The sequence below is a fragment of the Piliocolobus tephrosceles genome, chromosome 2 (assembly GCF_002776525.5).
Source record: "Piliocolobus tephrosceles isolate RC106 chromosome 2, ASM277652v3, whole genome shotgun sequence".
Classification (NCBI taxonomy): domain Eukaryota; kingdom Metazoa; phylum Chordata; class Mammalia; order Primates; family Cercopithecidae; genus Piliocolobus; species Piliocolobus tephrosceles.
In genome coordinates, this window is record NC_045435.1 from 100,271,867 (window position 1) to 100,279,363 (window position 7,497).

At 36.3% G+C, this 7,497-nt stretch overlaps 1 long non-coding RNA gene across 1 annotated transcript; it reads right to left on the bottom strand.

Moving 5' to 3' along the window:
• Positions 1-817: 817 nt before the first annotated feature.
• Positions 818-5,827, bottom strand: LOC111523176. The gene is made up of 3 exons (XR_002725461.1): positions 5,724-5,827; positions 4,975-5,173; positions 818-1,151 (listed from the first exon to the last, which is right to left on the bottom strand). It is a non-coding gene; the product is annotated as an uncharacterized LOC111523176 (long non-coding RNA).
• Positions 5,828-7,497: the final 1,670 nt, after the last annotated feature.

Below are 7,497 nucleotides of genomic sequence, written 5' to 3' on the forward strand. Positions count from 1 at the left end.
TTTTTGTTACCCTACCAATCCTGTAAATCTTTGTATAAATTCTTTACACCAGAGGGGTTCTTTACAAGCATAAAAGAGTGATTCCTATTAACAGTGAAGTTGCAAGAGGCTCTCAGGGGAAGTAAGAACTAGATTAACATGTCACTGGGTAGAGCAAGGTGAGAATATCCACATCTTACTGTGAAAGGATAGTAGGTTTACAGCAGAGGAGCAGTTCGTTAAGCTCTCATATTTTGGTCTCAGGATCCAGGTGAGTTGCCCACCAAGAATGAGGCTTTGAGGCAGTGACAGAGGCCATTTCACAGGTTATGGAGAAGTGTCCAGGTAAGGGTAAGTAGGCTGCTTCTCATGGCTCAAAGTAACTTCTGTTGGGCAAGGAATTGACTCTGGTCTGAGACTGCACTGCTCCAGCTGGATAAGGAAACTTTGACAGCTTTCCGAATGTACTATTTCCCGGTGATGTTTCTTCTTGCAGAGAGTTGTAGAACAAGATCACAAACTGATTAACTTCAGAACTTAAGTGGAAGCTGAGTTCCTAGACACAACAAATGTCTACAGCCAATGTTATAGCCCTAATTGTCATAAACAAAGATTGTAAAAACTGGAGTGATACCTGGGAAGGCTTAGATGAGCCCATGATTAGAAGATCCACAACATAGCTGGAGTTACTTCGGATAACTCCGCACCATCCCTCTCATTTCCATTGGATGTAAGTATAGATTCATCCAGGGTACTATGTAAACGCCAGACCAGGGAAGAGAAAAACTACATTCAGAATTCATTGCAGGACTATTGACAAAGATAGACGACCGGATTTGTTGGTGGGTGGTGGGGGTGGGGGCATGGAGGGAGGATATGTAGAGCTGGTCATTAAGATCACCTGATTGAGTGACAGCATGGTAGGATGGAGCTGATTTTAAAGCTCTAATGCCAATGGCTAAGGTGGGCTTTAATATGTGCATGTCTGGCTGATGACAACAAGGACCCAGCTCTGTCCCACACTGCACAGCATGAAGGAGCCAGGCTGCTGTTGGCTTAACGTAGGGTAACACTTCTCAAATCGGAGTTCCCAGTTGTTAAAGGCAATACTTTAGATAACTCTTAAAAATTCTGGAGGACTCCCAAAACGTTTTTGTTTATGTGGGTGGTATCTAGAAAAAATTAAAATATTTATTAATTCATTTAGTAAAGTATAGTTGTCCTTGGGAAAAGGGCCCTCAGCAGATATCAAATAATAATATCATGTATTTAATAAATTAAACTGATATCTTCTGCAGCTATCAAATGATAATAACATTATGGTGAGGAGTTATCTGAAGTAACTCCAGCTGTGTTGGGGATCTTCTAAACATAGGCTCATCCAGGCCTTCCCAGATATCACTCTAGTTTGCACAATCTTTGTTTATGCCAATTAGGGCCATGACATTGACTTAGACTCTTGGTGTGTCTAGGAATTCAGCTTCCACTTAAGTTGTATCTATTGATATTCCCATATTAGCAATTAAAGCTAAGGGAAATTAACATATTTCTTAATTAAATTAATTAATATTTAGTAATTTATTTAATTTATTAATTGATTTATTAAATATATTATTTGATATCTGCTGAGGTTATCAAATAATGGATGAATAATTTAATAATAATAAAAGCCCATTATATGTTACAATAAATAATATATTTTACCAAAAAACCCCTGCATTTTTACTAAATCAAAAACTTGGTAAGAATGACAGTGTTTTATATTCTTACAAATCTCGTTAATATGTGGCTTGAATCAAAGACACCTGGATTCTCATATTTGCTTCTGCATTCAATCTGTGAAATATGTTGTTTAGTTGAAATAAGCAAGGAATATCTGGCCCCACATAGATATGTAATAGGGTAAAAATATGAGTGTTTTAAAAGCCTTTTCAGATAATTGTGGATATTTCTTAACACTTCTTCAAAATTTGACAAATGGTAGTTTCTTAAAAGTTAATTACAATAGAGTCTGAAACCATGCCAATACACTTTTCATACTCTGTTACATTAAAATCCATTTGTCTATCCTGCACTTTGAATAGGTCTTTCACTATGCATGATTTTGTAACAATATGCATTGGTCAATAGGAAAATATTGGTTTACTGAGTTACATAAATCTTCCAAATAGTGATACATTTCCTTATAGTGTATAAAAAAAGATAAATTCATTAATATCCCTACCATCTTATCAGAAACATTTTTAAATATTTAGAAACTATTAAACTTATGGGTACAAGTTTTCTAATTTTTACTTGAAAACTTGTATTTTATCATTTGCTAAAAATATTGTGAGTTGTTTTCCCTAAACTATTGGGCTTACTTAACGCATCTCTGGGGAAGCTGTGTACCAAACACCTAAGTCTGAGCAACCATTGTGTGTGTTAGTCGTTCTTAAGAGTAAATATGGTATTCAATGAAAAAAAACAGCTGGTTTAGCTCCGTAACTCAATTTCATGAGTGATTGTCCTCAAGACGGTATCTTAACTTTAGTATGCAGCAGAAGTGGTTTGCATGTAATTCCCATTTTGTCGCTTAGAATATTATAAAGTTGTATATTTTTACTGCTTCATCATGGACATTAAATGAAATTGGCTTTTTAGTTTTCCTTTTTTTTTTTTAAATAGAAAACTCTCCAAATCTTTTATTAAGGGAAAAAGATTAAGTGAGAAACTATGATGTAAAGCATGCAATATGGTTTAACTCTGTGTCCCCACCTGTCGCCCAGGCTGGAGTGCAGTGGGGTGATCTTGGCTCACTGCAACCTCCACCTCCCAGGTTCAAGCAATTCTCCTGCCTCAGCCTCCCTAGTAGCTGGGATTACAGGCGGGTGCCACTACGCCCAGCTAATTTTTGTATTTTTAATAGAGGCAGGGTTTCACCGTGTTGGTCAGGCTGGTCTTGAACTCCTGACCTTGTGATCCTTCCGTCTCAGCCTCCCAAAGTGCTGAGATGGTTTTTTTTTTTTTTTCTTTGCAGAAAATGCATGATGATGCAGAACATAATGCCTTCTGTAACAGTTTGGTGTGGTGTTCAGATTCCAGCAGTTTCACCCATTGCTATGGTCTGAACATTGGTGTCCCCCAAAAATTCATATGTTGAAACCTAATACCCCATGTGATAGTATTAAGAGTTGGGGACTTCAGGAAATCAGTAGGCCATAAGAACTGCCCACTTCATGATTAGAATTCACACCCTTATAAAAGAGGTTGAAGAGAGCTGCTTGCTCCTTCTGTCATGGGTACCATGGGAGGGTACAGCTCAAAGTTTCTGTCCTTGGGGAATGCGCCCTCAGCAGACATCAACTCTGCCAGAGCCTTCATCTTGTACTTCAGATTAACTGCAAGCAGATCTGTGAGCTATAAATTTTTGTTGTTTATAAAGTACTCAATCTACGATATTTTGTTATAGCAACCTGAACAAACTAAAATACCCAGTATTGCTTTTGCACCCCCAGTGCAAATGTCAACAGAATGCAAAAGGCAAATAACATCTTGGTTTTACTGCAAACCACGTAGACCCTAGTAACAGGACTCAGAAACCCCAAGGGACCCACAGACCACACTTTGAGGATCACTTACGTAAGGACACTTTGAGGTTTCCTGAGAATTTATAAATTTTGTGTAATCATCTTTATGATAAACTAAAATATGTGTGTACAAACACACTGTAGACTACCTCCCAGTTTGAACAGTGCCACATGCCTAAAGGCCCACATGACATGGTGTCTGGCTCTGTGGGCATCACATTTAGAAGTAGTGCAAATAGGAAAGTGCATGGAAATGCAAGGAGACTGAACTGATAAGAAACTGGGCTGTGGCAAACGAGACCACATTCATGGAAGAGGAGGAGCTTATTTCATGGCTCCCAACTTCTTAGTAGTAGGGATATTTGAAAATATTCAATTAAAAAATTTTCCACTTCTAAGACCAGAAATCTAATGGAATTAGATGCCCATTTTATGTGCCCATTTTAGATATTTTAGATAATTTAGATAAATTAGGTAATTAGATGCCCAATTTGGATAATGTTGTAAGAGGCCCTACCTGCAGATAGCAAAACAGCTGATGGAGTTAGAAAGAAGCACCTCATTAAAACTGGTAGTTGAGATCAGAACTATGAGTTCTGGTTATCCCAAATGGAGAAACAAAGTCTTTTAACAATATAATTTTAGGATAGATGTGGTGGTTCACGCCTGTAATCCCAGCATTTTGGGAGGCCAAAGTGGGAGGATGGCTTGAGCCCAGGAGTTCCAGACCAGGGCTATAGTGAGAGCCCATCTCTACAAAAAAGTTTTAAAAATTAGCTGAGCATGGTGGCATGTGCCTGTTGTCCCAGTTACTCCAGAGGCTGAGGCAGGAGGATCACTTGAGCTCAGGAGCTCAAGGCTGCAGTGGACTATGATTATATATATGTATATACACACACACACATATAATTTTACATACAGCATTCTCTGTATAAGTGTTACTAAATTTAAAATGCGGAAATACAGTCAGTAAAAAACTAACATTAAGAACTTTCTACTGTTTCAACACTGGCAATTTGCTTTCCACAAGACATTGCCACATGAAGTTAATGTTGCTGCTTTTATTTTGATCAGTGTTGTAGTTTGTTTGTATTTAATCTAGAAAGTTTATTTGAACTTTATAACTGAACAAAAACCATAGGCATATACTTTTTTACTTGTACTGTGAGATTATAATACAAATAATTTGAGTCCACACTGGTGATCCGTGAGAATTATCGGCCCTCTAGAATGAGCGCACCTAGGACTCTGATGATGTAGAGAATGAGAAGGTTGCTAATGGCGAGAATGAGAATGGCATGGTGGCTGGTAGGCATTTTGTGGACCAGAATGTTCCTTGACAGTGCCCCAAGGGTTTTTCTGTTTCACTGATAGCAAATTTTAGGCAGATGGGAAGGGCCCCTGCAGATTCAAAGGTACAGCTCACAGTCAACAGTGCTCTTGGGAGGAGTTGGAGACGGGCAAGCAAAGGCAGCCACTGTTACTAGGAGAAGCCAAGTGGGGTGGTATTCCAAGGGCTTGAGAGCAGTGACCAATGTGTGGTGTTGTCCCTCTTATAGGTGGATGACTCAGATCCAGGCAGGCCGACCCTTCGCCAAGAGCCAGGGCAAGAATTCAAGCAGAACCTGCATATCATATGCCTACATTTAACAGTTTTAAATCACAAAGAGTTGAACAGCATGTTTTCTTTCCTCCTTCCTTGACAAATATATCTTCATAATGATTAGATAGAAAAATACGTGTAAAGTCCAAAGTTTCTAATTGACTGAGAGCTGGCAAAACATCAAAGATGACTGAACATAATTATTATCCCATGTGCTGGGAGTTCTGTTGATGGACCTGTGGTGTTTGGATGAATAATCAATTAAGATATTAATAATTCATAAATTATATGCTTTTTTATAAAGTTTACTTTTTTCTTTATTCTGGCAAAATCAGTAACTACGTTATGATACTCATGATTTTCATGAATTTGTGTTCTAGGGAAGGTAATGGTCTCCAGCTGTATTTACAATATGATATACATATATAGTATGATATAATCATACTATATATGATATGATATATAAATATGATATGATATAGGATATGATATAATAGCCATGAAATAAAAGTGGCTGTTTTAATTTGAATTATAGAAAATTTAAAATTTAGTTCCCCAGTTGTACCAGTCACCTTTCAGATACTCAGTAGTCACAAGATGCTAGTGGTTACCGTATTGGACAGTGTAGATATGGAGCATTTTCATCATTGCTTAAACTTCCACAGTCATCCACCAAATAGTGATGTTTCAGTCAATGACAGACCACAGAGACAATGGTAGTCCCATCGGATTCTAACGGAGCTGAAAAATTCCTATTACCTAGTGATAGTGCAGCAATGGTAACATCATAGTGCAATGCATGACTTACATGTATGTGGTTATGCTGGTGTAAACAAATTACGCTGCTAGTTGTATAATGAAAGTATAGCACATCCAGTTATGTATAGTACATAACACTTGATAATAAATGACTATGGTACTGGTTTATGTATCTACCATCCTTTTTGCTGTTGTTTTAGTGTACTCTTTCTAGTTACGAAAAAAAAAGTTATCTGGAAGACATCCTCAGGCAGGTCCTCCAGGAAGGATTCGAGAAGAAGGCATAGTTATCAGAGGAGATGACAGCTCCGTGCTTGTTATTGCCCCTGAAAGCCTTCCGGTGGGACAGGAGGGGAGGCAGAAGACAGTGATACCGATTATTCTGACCCTGTGTAGGCCTAGGCTAATGTGTGTATTTGTGTCTTCGTTTTTAACAAAAAAGTCGAAGAAGAAAAATTAAAAATTTCAAAAATAGAATACGCTTATAAAATAGTATATAAAGAAATAAAATATTTTTGTACCACTATACAATGTTTGTGTTTTAAGCCAAGTGTCATTACTAAGGAGTCAAAAAGTTTTTAAAAATTTAAAAGTTTATAAAGTAAAAGAAAGTAAGTTAAGGGTTAATTTGTTACAGAAGAAATAAAAGTATTTTTAAATAAATTTAATGTCATCTAATGGACAGTATTTATAAAGTGCAGAATACAGTAACATCCTAGGCCTTCACACTCACTCACCACTCACGCACTGACTCACCCAGAGATATTTCCAAGCCTGCAAGCTCAATTCATGGTAAATGCCTTATACAGGTGTACTTTAAAAAAAAATCTTTTATATTGTATATTTACTGTAGCATTTCAGCATTTAGGTACATTTAGATACACAAATATCATTGTGTTACACTGCCTACAGTGTTCAGTACAGTAACATGCTGTGCAGGTTGGCAGCCTAGGAGCAATACGCTATACCATATTGCCCAGATGTGTAGTAGGCTACACTGAAGGTTTATGTAAGTACACTCCATGATGTTTGCGCAATGAGGAAATTGCCTAACAATGCATTTCTTAGGACATATCTGTTGTAAAGCAACATATAACTGTATTAAATTGCACTGATCTAAAGGATTAAAAATTAAAATATAATTGCATTGAAATTATCCCAAATTGAGTATACTTAATAAAAATATAATTGCAGTAAATATAAAAGATAAAAAACTAAAATTATTTTTATATATTTTTCCATAAGTTTTTAAAAAATATTCAAATTGATTATTTAAATTTAAAGACACAATCTAAATAATAGTGAATGAATATCAGTGTTTTAATAAAATATTTAAATAAAGCTGAAAAATTTTTTAATTTCTAAATTTTAATTAAATATTATCAGATTTTTATACAATTAAAACTATTCACAATTTTAATGTTCAATGTCCATCTACTTGACAATGTAAAGAACCATTATCAAACTTCCATGTATTATAGGTAGACATATATACACACACACATTTAATAGTGATGTGAAATGTTTAATATTGCAAAATGTTCCCCAGGCATCTTGTGCAATTGTTTTGAATAGTGCACTAATTTG